Source organism: Garra rufa, chromosome 7 (genome assembly GCF_049309525.1).
Source record: "Garra rufa chromosome 7, GarRuf1.0, whole genome shotgun sequence".
Taxonomy (NCBI): domain Eukaryota; kingdom Metazoa; phylum Chordata; class Actinopteri; order Cypriniformes; family Cyprinidae; genus Garra; species Garra rufa.
In genome coordinates, this window is record NC_133367.1 from 45829900 (window position 1) to 45851773 (window position 21874).

The 21874-nt window shown below is 40.0% G+C and overlaps 1 long non-coding RNA gene across 1 annotated transcript; it reads right to left on the minus strand.

Annotated features, from left to right (window-relative positions):
* Window positions 1-717: 717 nt before the first annotated feature.
* Window positions 718-1479, minus strand: LOC141339203 (uncharacterized). Its single transcript, XR_012355907.1, has 2 exons — window positions 1312-1479; window positions 718-1227 (listed from the first exon to the last, which is right to left on the minus strand). It is a non-coding gene; the product is annotated as an uncharacterized lncRNA (long non-coding RNA).
* Window positions 1480-21874: the final 20395 nt, after the last annotated feature.

The following is a 21874-nucleotide window of genomic DNA, read 5'->3' on the forward strand; positions in this document are numbered from 1 at the left end:
ATATTCAGAGATCGCTACTGCGCATGTGTCTATATGACATCGGCCAAACAAACCACCTTGCACACGCTTAACAACGTCCAGTATCAAAAAAAGATCAAATTAACGAATTTTTTATCATTATCCCACTATTACAACTTGCAAAATGTAATATTTACCGCTGCAAATTCACCTTTATTTATTATTATTTTTTTAAAAGAGGTTCAATATCCAAAATATTTCATTATCCTAAAATCTTAAACTGTCAATTTGTTTCATCTTTTTAATTTATATTGTTAAAGGTTTTGTTTTTTATTTATTTTATTATTTTTAATTGTATTATATACATGTATAATGCTGACATTTTTGTACTTTTGTGCTTTGTACAAAAAAAAAACCCTCCAGTATTGGACCTGATGCATCTTCGTCATCGCGCTGCAGCCTGCAGGACCTCTTGATCTTTTCCTGAAACAGTCAGAAGTAAACCTCAGTGCTTCATGAGGCTTCATTTCCCTATCCATATAAAGCATATTACATCTACATACATACCCGAGAACTGCTTATATGTATATATTTGTATGTCTGACCTGTTTTCTGTTGTTTGTGTAATTGTGTAATTGTTGAGTCAGAGGAGGAGGTGAAGTTGAGCGCTACTGTGGGCGACTCTTATTGTGAAGTTTGTCTCTCAGTAGACCAGACAAGTGAGCGTGCAGCAGTAGTGCCACGAACGAGTCAAAACCCTTTATCAAACGTCTATATTGTGGATACCTGTATATTTTGGGACATTTTGTTTGTTTATTTTTGTACTGTCTTTTTTTTTGCACTTTGTAAATACTACACACCTGTGGATCACCTGAACCTCACTGTAAATAAACATCATCTTGCACCAGAGTGCACTTTACAGTCAAGACATCCTCTACATTTCTGTGAGTGAAGTTAGATATAATAGAAGTCCCACTGTGAAATCACTGTGTAAGTAATGCAATTATTAGCTTGAAATATACTGTAGTTTCACACTAAAAATGTTATGACAGTTAGTATGTCCAATATACTCATTTATATATATATATAAAAAAATGTTCCCATGAGACTGGAAAAAAAAAATCTAGGCTGAATGAAAATTAAAAACAAAAATCCTTCAGATATGAAACTGCTGGATCAGTGTCTGCATTTGTCCAGGTGACAGTCTTGTTCAGGACGTGTTGTTTTGATTCACTTGTTCGGAGCTTGTAGAGTTTCCTCTGTCAAATACTGTACAATAAAGAGAAAGATTAAATACACTAAGATCTGCTTTAATAGAAGATAATTAATGAAAGAATTGACTCAATAACTTACTATAGTTTCTTTAGTTTACAGTGTGGGTCGTTCTGTAGAGCAGTGCGCAGCTTCTCTCCTGTCTCTTCTGGTATATTACAGTTCAGATTCAGTTCTCTCAGGTGTGAGGAGTTTGATCTCAGAGCTGAAATCAGAGCAGCACAGCCTTCCTCTCCAATACTGCAGTCCCTCAGCCTGTAGAGAGTGAAGAACATGAATGATCTCTGAGATTGTGTTTAATCTTTAGAGTGAGAGTGTGTTTGTATGAGCACTACTTTTTCTATACAGCAGGATCAGCGCTAGAGAGATTTTGACTTGTCAGCAGCTAAAACATCAATTTAAATGCACTCTACCACATGATTCCTGATTGTGATGCTCAACTTGTTGATACTATATTAGGTACAATAGGTGTTCTCTGAAAACTGTCTGTCATGTGCTTTGATTTATGATATGGGCAGCTTGCTGTGATGAGGCTGTGTTCCCCACACGTGAATATAACATGCTGCACTTTGGTAGTTTACATAAAAAAGAAATCTAGTTAATAAATATCTCTAGTTTTAATAATTTTAAGTTTGGCCAATAACTCCCAGCAGTGATGTGTTTTTGTGTAGTTGATTCTGTGAAAACTCATTTTTTTTGTTTTGTTTTTATGTTGTAGATTTAAGAAGCAAATGAGAATCGCTAAAATTATTGAATTTATTTTGAGACTAAGGTCGTCTTAATGATTCCCATTTATACAAATATTATTAAATATACATTTATTATTCACAAATATACTTCAGTGACTTAAGACTGGTTTTGTGGTCCAGGGTCACATATTATGTTGGATGTGTACCTTAGAGATCATCACCATGTTTATAATGAAGCAATCAGATAGGCAGTCCCTCCAGTTTTTCGCGATTCTGCGATCGCTGAATTTAATGCAAAATCAACAAAATGTCGCATTTTTTTGCGATCCTGCATAATTTGTCATTTAACCGCAAAATAATCGCAAAAAATGGTTATTCAAATATTTCAATAATAAAAAGATTTTAATATATATATATATATATATATATATATATATATATATATATATATATATATATATATATATATATATATATATCTCATGTTGATAAAGACGCTGCTCACGTGATGTCTGTGAGCTGTCTGTCTGCAGGGCTCGCAAGATCGATGTCCCGTGGGCTATTGTGTTTTTCAGTCGAGCTACCAAAATGTTTCACTGGCCTGCCGACCCGCTATCGTAAAGTAGAGGGCTTCTGTTGTTGCAAATGGAACGCCATAAAAGTTTTGAATTTGTTAAATAGTATAAGAAAAGTCTTAATTATAATTTTAAAAGTCAGCTAGGGACGGAAAGACGAATCTAAAGGCAATGATGTCATTGAATAAATATGAGCCCTGCACATTTCAAAGTCAAAACGCAGCACTGATGTCTTTAAATGAATGTATCTGAGTAGAACCGACTGTCCTCAGAAACGTGTCGTTGGCATTTTCATTTCATGCCTGATAAAACAGCGTTAATGCTGATTTGTATACAGCCGTTACTAGGGAAACGATAATATTTCAGCGCTCCTAAAGCGCCCCCTTGTGACAGAATTTTAATTTTAATTTTTTTGAATTTTTTCCAATACATTTTTCAGCTGTTTATTTTTATGCAGCAAACACATAGGGTTTTTAATGTGCCTTCTAAAAAATCTAAACAATTAAGACAGTAATATTTATGTTTTAAATAAATATGATAAATTATATACTTTATTTATCCCTTTTAATGGTATAAAGGCTGAAATGCCATTGTATAAGATATTGTTTTTGTGTGAATCTGTATCTGAATTATAAATCATGTCATTTTATGACCTAAAATTCTACCTTACATTGTCCAACCCCACTCATTCTGTTCATTTTACTTGTGCAGCTCTTAAAAAGGATCATACATAATAATAATAATAATAATGATAATTGAGCCTCTAACATAATACCTAATATGGTAAATGTGATGTCCTAATTATTAATAAATAAATTAAATAATTAAATAAATCGCAAAATTTTTCGCAAATTTCTAGGACTTGCCACCACAAAATTTATAATTTTCATCGCAAAAATCACAAAAAAAAATCGTGAAATCCTGGAGGGACTGGATAGGGGTGGGCGGTACACCGGTGTCATAGTCATCACCGGTGTGAGATTGCGCCACGACATGGATTTTCTAATACCGTCAATACCGGTATATTTAAAACAATAAATTTTCTTCAAACGTTCAGTTGTGGTCTGAATACCTGTCCTTATACTGTATATATTGTTGTAAATAAAAAAGTAAAACATATTCGTATCAGCTTTGCAGGTGGTAGGTAAAAGGGGAGTGGCCATTAAACGACTGGTGAAACATCCTGAAGAAAGGTCGGGCCTGTAGCCTATACCAGGGGCGGAGTGGCAATCGGGACGACCGGGACTTTTCCCGGTCGGCCGGCCAAAGGATTTACACAGCGGATCACAAATTGAGCGGCGCGAGGCGAACGCGACCGGCCGGTTTACTTTTACTTTCGATTTTGTAAAGGGAGCAGCACATCTTATAATAGATATTTGTCAGTGAGTACAAGATTGCAACAAATCCTCCAGTCTATTTTTGTCATCTCTCTTTACTTTCGACCCGTGATCATTCAAATCTATAGGTCATTGTACACTGAGTCCGATTTTCGCATGCGTTTTTTTTTTTTTTCTCATATTCGCCGTCCTTATCAAAATGCTTATTATGGATGCGAAAATGCATAAAATCAAACACGATCCGAATTTTTTTTATGACGGACGAAAGTTTCAGAGGCAGTGTGTAAACTCGATTAACATAACCTGTATTTTTTTTAACGTGCATAAATGTCGGACGAAAATTTCGTACTCATGTGTGCAAAGACAAACTCCAGCAGCTCGTGTTGGATGCAGGGTTGCCAAGTCCGCCTTTTTCCCCACAGAATTGGTCTACTTATAAACTAATTGCCATGGGTTGATTTCCCCCAGTTATTTAAAGGTTTTAAATATTGCAGAAATTAAATTTCAATAAAAAAATAATTTTTGTTTTGTTGTACACTGTTAAGTAAGATCTTTAGGTTTTTTGCAAAATAAATATGTTGAGAATGCATAATACTCTCCCATGTCTCTTTTTGATAAGGATACCTACCATTTACTTATTATAATATAAAAATATTAACTTTATTTACATACTAAAGGGACAGGACAGGCTACTCCTCCCAAAATGTACCAAAAAAAGAAATACCGTGATATTATACCGTCACCGTTCAAAAGATGAAAAATACCGTGATATTAATTTTAGGTCATATCGCCCACCCCTACAATCAGATTTAAAAACATATTGAACATATAAAACATATCATTTGTTGTTACTACTGTAAATCCAGATTAAATTATTATGGGATCTACTTCAATGCTTTCAGAATCTTCTCTTTTTAAAATGATTTTGTCTCTGTTTTAAATGTTTTATTTAACATATTTTAATGACAGTAGCCTATATTTATTTATTGATTATTTTATTTAACAAAATAAGCAGAAAATAGTATAACTTCGCTAAAGTGATAGTTTTGAGCAAGTATTAAAGTATTAAATAATAATAATAAAAGAAACATTAGCTAAAGTATTTATGTGCATTTGCCCCATGTTGGTTAGCCTTATAGCATGTGATTGTGAAACACGAAACTTACTTAAATAATTTGATGGTGAAATTGTTATTTTTGAATGATGCGTCGGCAGCCACAGTACAACAGGTGGAGAGGAGAGAGTTATGGAGCCAATTCAATGAATAAATGGGGATTATTAGGAGGCCATGATTGGCCAGTGGAGGGAATTTGGCCAGGACACCGGGGTTACACCCCTACTCTTTACAAGAAGTGCCATGGGATTTTTAATGACCACAGAGAAGTCAGGACCTCGGTTTAACGTCTCATTCGAAGGACAGAAAAAGGCACACTTTTGTTCCACACTCCAGTCCAGCAGGTGGCGGTAAAACACTTAGCAGTTGATTTGTAAACCGCCAAATAAACTTTAAGAAGAAGAAGGCCAATCAGCATTAAACATAAGTAATTAGCCTTTTTCAGACTTCCGTGTTTCTGGCATCCGGATTGGCACTCGCAGGGTAAAAGTTTTTCCGCTGACAGCAGCGTAAGTTCGGGAATCTAAGTCTATTTTTACAAAATAGATACTATGATACTATGCTTTATACTGGTGTTTTACTCTAAAAATAGCAAACATTTTTTCAAAAACTTTGTGTCAGCTTCTGGTCATCACAAAGACTATGTTTATTTAATTATGAATAATAGCACTTATTATACAGTACAGTTTTGAGTTTTGCCGTTCTGTCTATTTGGTGCTGACTGTGCATTATGACTCTTAACATCAGTTTTTTTCGCGATTGTTAATGTTGTTATAATTATTAAAGTAATATTGTATTTTCTACTTGCTGTGCATTATTCATTTTACGGTGTAAATGTACGTTGCATAATGTGCCCAGGGATATACATAATAAAATAATATAATACTAAACAAGACAATACTCCGATTAATGGCTTTATTCCTTTTGGATCTGGATTATGTTTGTTGTATTGAGTTTATGCATCATCCGGTCACAGAATAGTTTAATTTAATCTTGGGAAAATGTGCATTTGGATATAAATGCTGTCAAATGCTGTCATAATTTACCATGAAGTAGTGATTCGAGGGAAATGACTGAGTAAATTGAGAAAATAGCTTAAATATACCAGAGATTGAGAACAGAAACTCTAGCTGGCGCTATGTTGCGCATATTATATTGACGAGTCAGCGGTCTGAAATTACAAACAAGTAAAATGTTGTTCCTTTGTTGATTATATAACAACAATTTGGAAAACAGACAAAACAGAAAAGGTAAAAGGCATTATTTGAGACAAGAGCATATTAATATAATACAGGTCCTTTTAAAAAAATTAACATATTGTGATAAAGTTCATTATTTTCTGTAATGTACTGATAAACATTAGACTTTAATATATTTTAGATTCATTACAACATAACTGAAGTAGTTCTAGCCTTTTATAGTTTTAATATTGATGATTTTGGCATACAGCTCATGAAAACCCCAAATCTAAAAAAATTAGCATATTTCATCCGACCAATAAAAGAACAGTGTTTTTAATACAAAAAAAGTCAACCTTCAAATAATTATTTTCAGTTTAGCACTCAATACTTGGTCGGGAATCCTTTTGCAGAAATGACCGCTTCAATGCGGCGTGGCATGGAGGCAATCATCTGTGGCACTGCTGAGGTGTTATGGAGGCCCAGGATGCTTCGATAGCGGCCTTAAGCTCATCCAGAGTGTTGGGTCTTGCGTGTCTCAACTTTCTCTTCACAATATCCCACAGATTCTCCATGGGGTTCAGGTCAGGAGAGTTGAGCACAGTAATACCATGGTCAGTAAACCATTTACCAGTGGTTTTGTCACTGTGAGCAGGTGCCAGGTCGAGCTGAAAAATGAAATCTTCATCTCCATAAAGCTTTTCAGCAGATGGAAGCATGAAGTGCTCCAAAATCTCCTGATAGCTAGCTGCATTGACCCTGCCCTTGATAAAACATAAAATTTTATTTTATTGGTCGGATGAAATATGCTAATTTTTTGAGATAGGAATTTGGGGTTTTCATGAGCTGTATGCCAAAATCATCAATATTTAAACAATAAAAGGCTTGAACTACTTTCAAATGTGTGTAATGAATCTAAAATATATGAAAGTGTAATGTTCATTAGTACATTACAGAAAATAATGAACTTTATCACAATATGCTAATTTTTTGGAAAGGACCTGCACTGTAAAAAGCATTCAAGGGTGTTGTTCATAGGAATTTATTTTAAAAAGTATATTTCTCCCAATAAATTGATTTCTTTTTGAATTCATTTAAGTTTTACAAAAGTAAAAAGTGTGATTGTTTTTGTAACTTATTCCCTATCAAAAAATAGTTTTTTACTGACCTTCACAATAAAATGCTTCTACAAAACTCTATTTAAGTGTTATTATCTAAAGTATAACGTCACGACCGGCCCACATGCAGAACACCAACATCGTTGCTCGTTGTCACCTGAACCGGACCAGTTTCGGATTTCTGTGGAGTTTTTGAGAGCTTTATACAACGTGCAACACATGTAAGTAACTATTTACATTGCATAAAGTTAGGTTGTAGCCGAATGAGCATGCATTTATTGCACTAACATGTAAAAGCGTCGGCAGGTTGCAGATAGTAACGGTAAGTTTGTCAGTTTTGCAGGCGCCATGCGGGTTTACCGAAGGTCTTGAAATTAACATTAATCTTAACAACTATTGCTAACGTTAACGTAGTATAGGTATATATGAGATGCATTGCCAAATTATGTTTCTACTTAGTTTGGTTACTTAAAAAATCATCGTCATTTTGTTTATTTATGGAGTCTAATAATGTTAGCATCGGTATTATGTCTCAAATCATTTGTCTTAAATGTTCTGCCTCTTTCCGAATTAGCTAGCAAAACAGTAACATGGTCTCTCATCCTCGTTGTGTCAGTTAAAAGTTACGTTAGCTGCTAGGTTTGTTGTAACAGTTGTTCCCTGCATGATTGAAAAAGATGGGGACATTTTTTGGCGCCTCTTTCTGCAATGCATCACACAAATTCTTAAACTTAATCTTTTTATATATTTGTTTGAAATATTTTACATTGTCTTAAACCATTTGTTCAATTAAAAAGATTAAATATGTATTTTGCATTGCAATAACTTGATCCTTATATTTTCCTAAACTCTTCTTTCATTTAAGTTGCTTTTTTAGGAGACCATCAGATCTACTGGAAGGAGCAGTTCATGGAGTAGGTAAGCTCTTTAGAAGGTGCAATTGAGGTAAATGTTTCAAAGGTTTGTCCATTTAGAGGAATTAAGGTACCCAAAAGTCAGTTATTGAGAGTTGGAAAAAAGGGGAAAAAAACTAAATTTGCATCCCTTTCTATTTTTAATGACAGATGGGATGGCCTTGTAAATTATACAGCGCTGTTGTACCAGGAAAGAATGATAATCTAAAACATTATAGACTGCATCATGGGACCTTTGGACACAGCCATGCCTTGCCTTGTACTCATATAGATTGTATAGTATACTACAGTATAGTATAGCACTGGTTCTCAGTCCTGGTCCTGGGGGCCCCCTGCTCTGCATATTTTGCATGTCTCTCTTATATAACAAACCTGATTGAGATCATCAGCTCATTAGGAGAGAGACCCATGAACTGAACTGACGAGGTGATGATCTCAGTCAGGTGTGTTAAATAAGGGAGACGTGCATAATGTGCAGAGCAGGGGTCCCCCAGGACCAGGATTGAGAACCACTGATGTATAGTAAAGAATACAGTGTGGTTCTGTATAGTACAGATTACAGAACCACACTGATAATGACATTGTATGTTTGTAGTTATATTGCCTGCAATATTCAGTTTTCCTTTATTCACTACCAACTATAGGATCCAAGTACCTCGTGAAGAAGAGACACGTGACTCTGAGATGCCTCATTCAATACATGGGAAACAGTGGGCAAGAATCATCTCTGACTACTATGTAAGTATTGTTTAAAAAGCATAGTTTGACTCTTTTGGGAAAAGCACTTATTCCTCAGATATCAATCTTATGTCTGTCTGAGTTATAGTCCGGCGCTGGAGTTGGGGATTGGTTAGCTTGTCTTAGACAAATACTGTAATTGGTTGGCAATGGCTAGTCTGGCTCTGTCAAAAGTTCAAAAACACACCTACAAACACCCAAATGTATGTGTAGGAACCAGGGTCCCATTTTTGTCTTTCAGTTGCTTGTGGACATGATTTAAAAAAAATAAAAAAATAATTTTTTTTTTTTTTTTTTTACTGCAGTTTCACAAAAGTAAAATCCTTGTTTTACATTAATGCAGGAGTCGTAATCATCTGATGATAAACTGTAAGAGTGGCATTTTCAGAACTTTTACTAAACCACACCTTTTGAAGATTGTTCTCTGTTGCAACTTATTGTTCTGTTTATTCTCATACAGGGACAAACGGAGAGCAGCGTCCATGAGGATTTGAACATGTGCAGATATATGTCTGTCGTGAACCAGTGGGCATCATCATTGAGGGAAACCCAGTGCTTACTGATCTTGGAAATTTGGCCAGGGCATGTTGCCTGCTTCCGGGAATGACATTTGCTCCGAACCTGCAGTTTCCACCACAACTCTGCAAAACATTTGAGGTTTTCCAAAGACTTTTTGTGGGATTTGACACACTGCGCCCAAAGCCTTCCTCCCGTTTATGTCATTTGTAACGATTATGTAATTTGTAACGTTAAAATGTCTACAACATTAACATTAAAATTGCTAACAGAAACTTAGTGCACCCAATTGTATGTACATGGCAGCTGTTAATAAACGTTGGAAACGAATACCTCTCTTTCCTTATTAAAGTTATGGCAATACTAACTAATTATTTCAAGTGGATTAAATAAATAATTTGTCTAAATTAAGAGTAATAGAGTAAATTAATTATTTAAAATCAAAAAGTTAAATTTTTTATTTTAAATGTTACTAATTTGGTCCCATTTTATATTAAGTGTCCCTAATACCTGTGAACTTACATGTGTAACTAGATGTGTACGTAGCATGTAACTACAGTGTATGTACACATTGGTATATTGTATCTGTAGCTCTAATACTGGTATAATTACACACATGTAACAACTCACTGAATAGCATTTGTAAGTACAAATGTGTAACAGGACATTGGTAACAACAATTTTTTCACTTCTGGAAGTACACATGTAACAAGAAATATGTAACTACATTTTGTAACAACATTATGTACTCACAAAAGTTTTAAATATATGATCTATAGAGTTCTCCATGGTCACATACTTTGATATGTCAGCTCAATAAAACAGGCAATGTGCCAAAGATGGGGGTAGCTGTGAGTGAATAAATTAATATTTAGGCTATGAGAAAATAATAAATTGTATTTCTCACGCAGGTTGTCGAATTTATGCCTACAGAAGTAAGCCCTGTCTATAGGCTCTGCCCAGTACGGGCTATTATTTGTTATTCTGGTAAACATGTCTCAAAATAAATATCTATTTTTATTTTCCACAGAAGAAAGTCGTACTGTTTTGAAATGACTTAAAGAGAAGTAAAGTGACAACAGAATTTTCTTTTTTTGGCTGTATTTTCACACAGTTTTTGTGTTCAATAATATAATAACACTCACCATAGTGTCTCCAGTTTACAGTGTGGATCCTCCAGTAGAGCAGACAACAGCTTCACTCCTGAGTCTCCTGGTTTATTATAGCTCAGATCCAGTAGTCTCAGGTGTGAGGGGTTTGATCTCAGAGCTGAAATCAGAGCAGCACAGCCTTCCTCTCCAATACTGCAGCTATTCAGCCTGCAGAGAGTGAAGAACATGAATGATCTCTGAGATTGTGTTTAATCTTTAGGGTGAGAGTGTGTTTGTGTGAGCACTACTTTTTCTGTACACCAGGATCAGTGCTAGAGAGATTTTGACTTGCCATCAGCTAAAACATCAATTTAAATGCACTCTACCCACATGATTCCTGATTGTGATGCTCAACTTGTTGATACTATATAGGTATAAACAATATAGGTGTTCTCCAACAACTGTCTGTCATGTGCTTTGATTTAGGACTAGAGCAGCTTGCTTTCACAGTGTTTGTGATGAATATAACATGCTGCACTTTGGTAGTTTACAACAAAAAAAAAATCATCTAGTTAATAAATATCTCTAGTTTTAATAATTTAAACAGGTATTTTAAGTTTGGCCAATAACTCGCCGCAGTGATGTGTTTTCATGTAGTTGATTCTGTGCAAACTCATATTTGATTTTTTTTTTATGTTGTAGATTTAAGAAGCAAATGAGAATCACTAAAATTATTGAATATATTTTGAGACAAAGGTCGTCTTAATGATTCCTATTTTGGTTTAAGATAATTAAAGCAACAGTTTTTCAATAACGAAAGAATATGTAAAAGTATGGTGTTTGGGGTAAAAATCGCCCTGCTGTTGGGGCTAAAGGCACAATAATTAACAAAATAATGAATAGATGACTGACTTTTCCATTTGTTGACATGACTCAGATGGTAAATATCATATATTATGTTGGATGTGTATCTTAGAGATCATCACCATGTTTATAATGAAACAATCATATTTAAAACATATTAAACATATAAAACATATCATTTGTTGTTACTACTGTAAATCCATATTAAATTATTATGGGATCTACTTCAATGCTTTCAGAATCTTCTCTTTTTAAAATGATTTTGTCTCTGTTTTAAATGTTTTATTTAACATATTTTAATGACAGTAGCCTATATTTATTCATTGGTTATTTTATTTAACAAAATAAGCAGAAAATAGTATAACTTAGCTAAAGTGATAGTTTTGAACAAGTATTAAAGTATTAAATAATAATAATAAAAAAAACATTAGCTAAAGTATTTATGTGCATTTGCCCCATGCTGGTTAGCCTTATAGCATGTGATTGTGAAACACGAAACTTACTTAAATAATTTTATGGTGAAATTGTTATTTTTCATGCTAATCAGGTCAATTCTGATCAAGAACAATGCACTGTGGCTTTAATCCAGCGTAAGCAGCGCAGAAGAAAATGAGACAGGGCTAACTGCAGCCTGGAGCAATAGGAGCTGAAAGGTTTCTGATTGGTGAAAGGAGTTTTACTGTATCGGCCAATCAGAGTAAACTTTTGTTCCACACTCCAGTCCAGCAGGTGGCGGTAAAACACTTATCAGTTGATTTGCAAACCACCAAACAAACTTTAAGAAGAAGAAGGCCAATTCGCCTTATTCACCTGGTGGCCATTTTGAAACTCGAACACCGCTGAGGGGAACACAAACCCGGAAGTTTGACTGACACATACAATCTTCAGAAACTGTGTGTCTTTTTTGTCTGCCCGAATTAACGATACAAAATGTGGAGCATTATTTAACACTTAACATGTATTTAATCGACAGACACTTCTTTGTCTGATAACAAAGTGCTTTACGAGATAAAACACTTATTAAATATATTAAAATCTTCACACACCCAAGTGTTATATGATTATTATAATAATAATAATAATAATAGTACAATTTATTTTTAAAGTGCCTTTCATGACACCCAAGGTTGCTAATAATCATACTTTCCATGTCGTTACAAGCCAGTAGAAACTGAGGTAATTTAGCGTCCATTCATACCTTCAATGTCGTGGATAAAACCTTCGATCCAGTTACTATTTCCCTTAATTAATACTGGCCCACTGCTCCACATTTTGTATTGTTAATTCGGGCAGACAGGAAAGATTGGTGGTCCACACTGTAGTTTCCATTGCAGCTGAATCTCTGAAGATTGTATGTGTCAGTCAAACTTCCGGGTTTGTGTACCCCTCAACGGCGTTCGAGTTTCAAAATGGCCACCAGGTGAGTAAGGCGAATAAGCATTAAACATATTTAATAATAATTAGTAATTTCCTTTTAGGCAAGAGAAGATGGCGGTGGTAAGATCAGTGTTGGGTAAGTTACTTTAAAAAAGTAATTAATTACTAATTACTAATTACTTCATCAATGTTGTATTTAAAATACTTATCTAATTACTGTGTCTAAAAAGTAACTTAAATACTCAATAAGTAATTTAACTAAATACTTCTTAAAATCCCTATAAACCTTGAGTGGACAAAAAATAGAAATTAAATAAAACATGAGTCAAACATTAAATAGTTTAGCATTTTAGCTTTTTTAATAATCTATATTACATTCTATGAAAACATTCTATAATAATAAACTTTTTTGTAAGAAATGTAACCTTCTTTCGGTAAGAAACACAATTCCAGAATAACAAAAAATATATATTATTCTTAAGAAACTTAAGAAAAGTTAAACATGACATGTATCAACCTGTAAACGTGAAACTTAATTTAAAACAATGAGTTCAATAAATGTTTTACTTTATTTAAACAAATCTAAAATGTTATTTAGAATTTCAAGGAGCTTTTATAATACTATCCAATATTTTAATATTTAAAACATTTTAATGACCATTTTTGTAATCATGTCATGTGTTTCCACAAAGTGAACTGTAACCTTGCTCATTCAGACACTTTTCTGCGCTACCGAAGTAAAATCAAGTTTTGCCTGTTTAGCAGGAGTTGCCGCAGTTTTATCCGTCGAATATGAAGGATCACACAGAAGTGTTCGTCTATGCTGCCGTGTCAGGTGCTTGAGTACTCGTGCTATTGACAGCGCAGCGGCCGATAGTTTTTTTCTCCCCAGGACATAGCTTACATATTACTGTAATGTTCTTGTCTGCTTGTTTCAGAAAACTGAAGTAATGGGCATATTTCCATTTCGCAAAACAGCCACTCGCTTCAGCCGAGTCCAACATCCCCTTTAAGAATACCATAGGAGTATGCAGCAAACTTGCGCGAAATCACGTGCACCTGCACTTCAACGATTCTAAAGCGGCAGAGTTTACTTTCACATTTAGAAGATTAATTAATCAAATTAAATAATGATATTCAGCGAGTTTAATTATTTTACAGTGTAACGCAAGTACATTAAACGTAACTGTAATTAAAATACTTAAAAATGAACAGTAATCAGTTACTCTACTTTTACTTAGTAACGCGTTACACCCAACACTGGGTAAGATATGGAGTAACTTATATATGTTTACCTATGATTTATATAACATAATTATGAATATTACAATAGATTATTCTAAAGCAAATTACTTTGTGTTATACCTTGCAGCATTTAGTAATCAGTTTAACGTTACTGTTGTTGACAGACACATGTTACAGTGAGAAAAACTGGCTGGGCAGTATATATTTACCTATTTTATTAACTAAACAAGGTTTTTAAAAATAAATAAAAAGTTTATTGCATTAATTCAGAATTTTTATTTATTTATTTATTTACTTGTGTAGGTATCGTTGACTGTAAATCTGTCAGTCCAGAAGTGAGGGAAGAATACAGAGTGGAGTTTGAGCTCAAGGTGCTCTTGCTGTGGATACATCTACAAAAACACATTTTTTTGTGAATAAAGCTGTGTCTGTTTGTTAAATTGGTTGTCATTTAGCAGAAAGTTACTAAACACTTGTCTAATTTTTCAATTCTGTGGTGTTTTATTAACTAGTTTTCTCTATCAAGCAAAACTTTGTTTTCAGGGTAACATACTACAATCGGTTTTGTTTGTTAAAATTAATGTATGAACTAACATTAACTATGAGCAATACATTTGTTACAGTATTTTTTAAAGCTTTGTTAATATTAGTTAATAAAAATACAGCTGTTCATCGTTGTTTGTTCACTTCACAGTGCTTTAATGTTAACAAATACAACTTTTAATTTACTTTAACCTAAGAACAGCTAGTGACTGTGTTAAGAGGCTTTTGCTTCCTAAATATAGTTGTAGTTTGTTTTTGATTACTATATTTACTGTATATTATAGGTTTTGTAAACTTTTTTTATTATTGTAAAAGACTACAATATGTAAAAATGAGAATATACAATAAAATGTTGAAACAAAATAATAGTAATAAGAGACAGAAAAAAAGAGAAAGGAAAAAATATATATACATATATAGTAGTTGTAGTATGTATTTCTATAAGAGACTGTCGATTTTTTACTATTAGACCTATATGTTTTTTTTTAATTATTAAATATGTATGTCATCTTTAATGTTCAATTGTAATGTAAAATTCAGTTATTTTAGATAAATATGACACTATAGGCGGTTAATAAATCAGCATCAACCAAAGCCATCTTTGCACAGGTGTATTTATGGGTTAATGTTGATCAGAAGGCAGTAAATGCATTTACACACCACAGTTGTAGAACATAATGTGATTAATGTTTTAAACATAACATTTTGACTAGAGAAATTTGAAATGAATTACAGAATGAAATGATTCTTGGAATATAAAAGGATTATCGCTAGAAGGTGGCAGTAAATCATTGAGTTTATGAAGAAGACATCCAACAGATTCGTTCAAAACTCTGATTCATTCTGGTAGTGTTGTCAAAAATATCGATATTTCGATAAATATCGATACTGAAATATCTGAAGGATACCAATACTAATTTCCCGAAGTATCGATACTAGCCGAGATGTCACTTTCACTTCTACAGCACACGTGACCGCAGTATCTGTCTCGTCTCATTCAAGAGAAGCGAACAGAAAGGCGAGTGCGGCACCCTGCGACCGACTTTGTTTGATAAAGAACACAGCAGGAGTGCTATCTGGAAATATTTCAGACATGAAACAAATGAACATGGAAAGCCGAAGCCAATATGCAAGAGTTGTTACAGAGCAGTGCTATCAAAAGGCGCTAACACCATAATTTCGCAAAATGTATTTATTTTTTTAAATCACACTATTCCACATTCTGAATGCTATGAAAACACAGTGCTTAACAATTTACAACAATTCACCTTTCGTAATAAAGAGAAAAGACAAATATCTGAAGAAAAACACACTAACAAGCATAAAATCCACTGTTTCTGCTATTTATTCTGCCGTGGAGGTGTTTAGTGTCCCGCCAACAGCAGCAGCAGCATCAGCGAGCGCAAGTCTCTTCAGCAGAGGTCCACGTTCAGATGCACGCAGTAAAGGCTAAACGCCTCGGGTTTCGTATGAAACCCTAGTTCCTCTAGGGAACGAGACGCTGCGTCACTCCGCTTTGGGAACGCCTCCAGCGTGCCCACGCTCTGAATCACGTGTGAAATCAGTCCAATAGAGAGTTACGTATGACGTCACGGACGGGGTGACGTCAGGAGCCAGGAAGCTATAAAGCACATGCGGTGAATGCAGCCGGCAGCTTCTGCCACCAGGAGCGCTGCAGGGATGCCAGAATTGTGGTAAGCGACGCAGCGTCTCGTTCCCTAGAGGAACTAGGGTTTCATACGAAACCCGAGGCGTTCCCCTTCGGGAACGTCGAGCTGCGTCACTCCGCTTTGGGAACGATATGCCCACGCCGCCAGAATTCCAAGCCCTGCTCTGTGTGGAGCGGGTGGAGAGAGAAGGGCGAAAGTAGCCCATGAAAGAAGGGCGAAAGTAGCCCTGAGTAATGTGCGGCCCTAGCCGTCTTAGAAGAAGGGCGAAAGTAGCCCGAATGGAGCGAAGGCCTCAGCCTCTCCCGTCAAAAAAAGGGGCGAAAGTAGCCCTGAGTATAGTTGCTCTCAAGCATAAAGCGGCCTCAGCCGTGAATGGATATCAGCAGGGCGGAAGTAGCCCGAGTGATGCGAGGGCCTCAGCCTCACTCGCAAGCGGGCGAAAGTAGCCCGTGGAAAAGGGCGAAAGTAGCCCAGAGTAAGGGGCGAAAGTAGCCCAGAGTATAAATGCTGCCAAACATGACACTGCGGCCTCAGCCGTGCTGGAAATAGGGCGGAAGTAGCCCGAGGTAGAGGGCGACAGTAGCCCGTGTTAAAAGGGGGTGACAGTAGCCCCTGGTAGACGAGGGGGCCTTAGCCCACCTGAATATATGGGCGGAAGTAGCCCAGAGCAGATAGTGTCAGCTTGTCTGAAGGGCCAAAGTGGCCCGAGTGAAACGAGGGTCTCACTTGCCAACGGACGAAAGTAGCCCGTGGCGAAAAGGGCGAAAGTAGCCCGGGGTAGAGGGCGAAAGTAGCCCGTATTTAAAAGGCGAAAGTAGCCTAAGATGATATCTCCAGCCCCCGTTGGGAAGGGCGAAAGTAGCCCAGTGTAGTTGTTGCTATCAAGCATGAGGAGTCTGCTGGAGTAAAACACAATTAGACAGCTCTGCTCGTAGAGGGAGCGTCAGAGAGGAGGGCCATAGAGCCCGGAGTATAGGGGAGATCCAGTTCGTAGAACCTGGCAAATGTAAGCGGCGTGGACCATCCCGCAGCGTTACAGATATCTTGCAGGGGGACCCCTGACATGAATGCTTTGGACGCCGCAACTTTGCGGGTCGAGTGCGCCTTGGCTTCCAAAGGAGAGGGAAGACCAGAGGACTTGTAAGCAGTTGAGATGGCATCCGTAATCCACCGACTTAGAGTCAGCTTAGAAGCTGGAAGACCTCTATTGCGAGGACCAAAACACACAAATAATTGGTCCGTCTTCCTCCACAGGGCAGCTCTGTGGACATATGTGTCCAGTGCTCGCACTGGACACATACAGTTAAGCTTCTGCTGTTCCGGCTCCGTGTATGGGGGAGGACAGAAGGCCTGAAGCACTACGGGCCGTGGCACTGCTGACGGCACCTTGGGTAAGTAGCCCGGCTTAGGGTGCAGAAACGCTTTGACCATTCCAGGGGCAAAGTCGATAAAGGAGGGGGCCACTGAAAGGGCCTGTAGATCACCCACTCTCTTGAGAGAGGAGATCGCCAGCAGAAAGGCAGTCTTAAAGGACAACAACCTGTCCGAAATTGCTTCCATAGGCTCAAACGGAGGGTTGCAAAGAGCCTCAAGTACCACGGCCAGGTCCCACGTAGGGACACGTGAGCGCAACGGGGGCCTCAGCCTCAGTGCACCACGGAGAAATCGTGACACCAGGGGAAGTCTTCCAAGGGAAGTAGTACCGAAGGGAGCGTGGAAGGCATCTATGGCCGCCACGTAGCCCTTCAAAGTAGAATGAGCATTGCCAGCCGAGAGGCGGGCTTGCAAGAAGTCCAGCACTGAAGCCAACGGGCAGTGAACTGGTTCGATTTGGTGCTGCCTGCACCAGGCGACAAACATATTCCACTTCCTGGTGTACGTCTTTCTCGTAGAGGGAGCTCTGGATTGAAGGATGGTCTCAACGACCTCAGTCGAGAGACCGGAATCTAGGAGTCGTGCCCCCTCAGGGGCCACGCCCACAGTTTCCACAACTCTGGGCGAGGGTGCAGAATTGCCCCTCCTGCCTGTGAGAGGAGATCTCTCCTGACTGGGATTTCCCATGGCGGGCCGTCTAGGAGAGACCTCAGGTCTGAGAACCAGGCTCGACCCGGCCAGAACGGGGCCACCAGCAGGAGGCGAATCCCGTCCTGGCGCACTCTTTCCAGAACTCCCGGGAGCAGAGCGATCGGGGGAAATGCGTACAGGCGAAGCCTCGGCCACGCCTGTACCATAGCATCCAGACCCAGGGGAGCTGGATGACACAGAGAGAACCAAAGGGGACAATGTGTTGTCTCCTGGCTCGCAAAAAGATCCACTTGGGCTTTCCCAAACTTCTTCCAGAGGACTTCCACCACGTCTGGGTGGAGTCTCCATTCCCCGGGCCTCAGCCCCTGTCTCGACAGGACGTCTGCTCCCACATTGAGATGTCCAGGGATATAAACTGCTCTGAGTGAGAGGAGCTTCCCTTGGGACCACAGGAGGATCTGGCGCGCCAGCTTGTTCAAGGGGCGCGAACGCAGACCTCCCTGATGATTGATGTAGGCGACCACTGATGTGTTGTCGGTGCGAACTAACACGTGGTGCCCTGTGAGGTCTGGTAGGAAGTGTTTTAGAGCTAAAAACACAGCACGCATTTCCAGGCAATTGATGTGCCAATTGAGATGGTGCTCGCTCCACAGACCTTGGGCTGAGTGGCCACTCATGACCGCTCCCCACCCGGTGAGCGAAGCATCTGTCGTTAGTGTTACACGACGACAAGGAGTTCCCAGCACCGGGCCTTGGGACAGAAACCAAACTTTCTTCCAAATGTTCAGGGCACGAAGGCAGCGCCGCGTGACCTTGATCAAACGGAATGGGTTGCCCCTCGGGGAGAACCCTTTGGTTCTGAGCCACCACTGTAATGGTCTCATATGCAGCAGGCCAAAAGGGATCACATTGGACGCAGCTGCCATGAGACCGAGCAGTACTTGAAACTGCTTAACAGTGAGTGATCGGCCTTCTTTGACTCTCATGACTGCATGGAGGATTGACTTTACCCGAGCGGGAGACATTTGTGCCCGCATCGTGGTTGAATCCCAGACTACACCGAGATAAGTGGTTCTCTGAACTGGAGAAAGAACACTTTTCTTGGCGTTCAGTCTTAACCCCAGAGACTTCATATGGGCGAGAACGACATCTCGATGTCGAACCGCCAGTTCTCTCGACTTCGCTAGTATGAGCCAGTCGTCTATGTAGTTTAATATGCGGATGCCCTGGAGTCGCAGAGGAGCCAGCGCAGCATCTACACACTTGGTGAAAGTCCGGGGTGAGAGTGCTAGACCGAAAGGAAGAACTCTGTATTGGTAAGCTTTGCCCCCAAAAGCGAACCTGAGGAACTTCCTGTGTTGTGGAAGGATGGAGATATGGAAATAAGCGTCCTTGAGGTCTATCGTGACAAACCAGTCCTCGGACCTGATTTGAGAGATGACTTGCTTTATAGTAAGCATCTTGAATTTGAGTCTCAGCACTGCGTGATTGAGCAGCCTGAGATCTAGAATAGGACGTAACCCTCCATCCTTCTTTGGAACTGTGAAGTAGCGGCTGTAAAAGCCGCTCTCTGTAAGATGAGGAGGGACCACCTCGATGGCCTCCTTCCTCAGAAGGGTTTCTACTTCTTGTTCCAACACCAGAGCCTGCTGAGGGGCCACGACCGTAGTGGTGATCCCCTGAAAGGGCGGCGGCCGAGCGCCGAACTGAATTTTGTAACCTCTTTTTACTGTTTGCAGGACCCATTGAGACACGTTTGGCAGAAGTTGCCACGCTGCCAAATGCTTTACTAAGGGAATCAGCCTCTCGAGGCTGACCTCTGGTGGTACTAGAGCTTGCGAGTCCCCCTGTCCCGCTACGCGAACGGGCGGATGCAGGGGGGACAAACCGCGGGAGACCGCTGCGCCCTGAAGCACCTGAGGTGGCAGGGTTAGCAAACGGATCTCCAGAGGGCACTGGGGAGATGTTACTAGCCCAGGGGGGCCTGCCCTCTGAAGCCCAGAGCCACTGGCGTCAGGGCTTCTTTGCCGAGGACCTCTTCGCCTGAAGGACGGCCCTCAGGTCGTCCTTAGGCTTAGAAGCCCCCGACTTAGAGCGCCTACGGGACCCCTGATGTCGAGGAGGAGTCCGCGTAGCAACGCTCCGCTTTTGTTCCTCTCGGTACGAGGAGCGGGCACTCGGGCGGGGCTGCTCCCGTCCAGCAGCCCCAGAGCTCGAGCGGCGAGGAAGAAACCTCTGGAATGCCGCCGCTTGTTGACGAGCCTGCTGAAACCTGTCGACGACGGAGGGAACCGCGTCGCCGAACAGGCCAGACTGCACAAGCGGGGCATCAAGCAGGACGGCCCTGTCGTGGTCTCTCACATCCGACAGGGTCAACCAGAGGTGTCTCTCTGCGACCACCATGGCTGCCATAGACCGCCCAATGGCACGGGCGGTCTCCTTGGTGGCTCGCAGAGCAAGGTCGGCGGTACGACGCAGCTCGCTGACATCGACCGCCGCCCCGTCCTCGCCCTCATCGAACTCTTTCAACAGGTCAGCCTGGTATGCCTGCAGCACTGCCATGGTGTGAAGGCAGGCTGTGGCCTGACCTGCTGCCGAGTAGCCCTTCCCCAGCAAGGAAGATGTTGTTCTTAAAGGCTTGCTGGGGAGTGCCGAGGTCTTTAGGGACGATGCTGAACTCGGGGACAGATAGCTAGAAAGCGTCTGTTCGATTTGAGGCATCGTCCCGTAACCGTGCTCACGAGCCCCCACCACGTTGGAATATGTGAAGGCAGACTGAGCGTGAACACGGGCCGAAAATGGCTTTCCCCACGACTTCGACACCTCAGTGTGGAGGTCGGGGAAAAATGGCAGACCTCGGCGTGGAGGTGGGGCTTTTGGGCGCAGAAACCGCTCATTTAACTTTGTCGGTTTCTGCTCACCAGTCACCACGTCTGGCCAGCTGATGTTGAGCTTGGCAACAGCACGGGTGATCACCTCCATTAACTCCTCGTACTCGAGTGGCTGGGCGGGCGTGGTTCCAGCCTGCTCGCCTACATCCATATCTCCCTCCTCAGAGGAAGATAGACGCAGCGGCGAGTGCTCCTCCTGGCGAGAAGAAACCGACGAGCGGGCTTCTACGCCAGAGAGAGGCATGGATCTGGCAGAGGAGGATGGAGAAAGGGGCTCGCCCGTCTCCAAACTCGATACCAGATCCAGTTGCGATCCCCACGAATGCAGGCGCCGCTCAGCCTCAGCCGAAGCGGGACCTGATCCGCGAGGAACGCTGGTGAGGGCTCCTTCCTCAAAAAGAGCCCTCCGGGAGCGAAGCGTGCGGAGGGGAAGCCGCAAACAATGCACACAGTCAGCCTCCTCAAAGGCTGACTGGGCATGCCTCACTCCCAAGCAAGCAACACACATAGCGTGTGTATCCTCGGCCGTGATGTAACGTTGGCACGGAGGAATACACTTCTTAAAACGCTTGCTATCGCCCATCTCTATCTATGTTAACACTCAAATAAAAGTGAAGCAAACTGGCCTCAAAAACAGTGTTAACAGACAAACAATTCACACAGAGCGCGACTGAAAGACAGAAGCTGCCGGCTGCATTCACCGCATGTGCTTTATAGCTTCCTGGCTCCTGACGTCACCCCGTCCGTGACGTCATACGT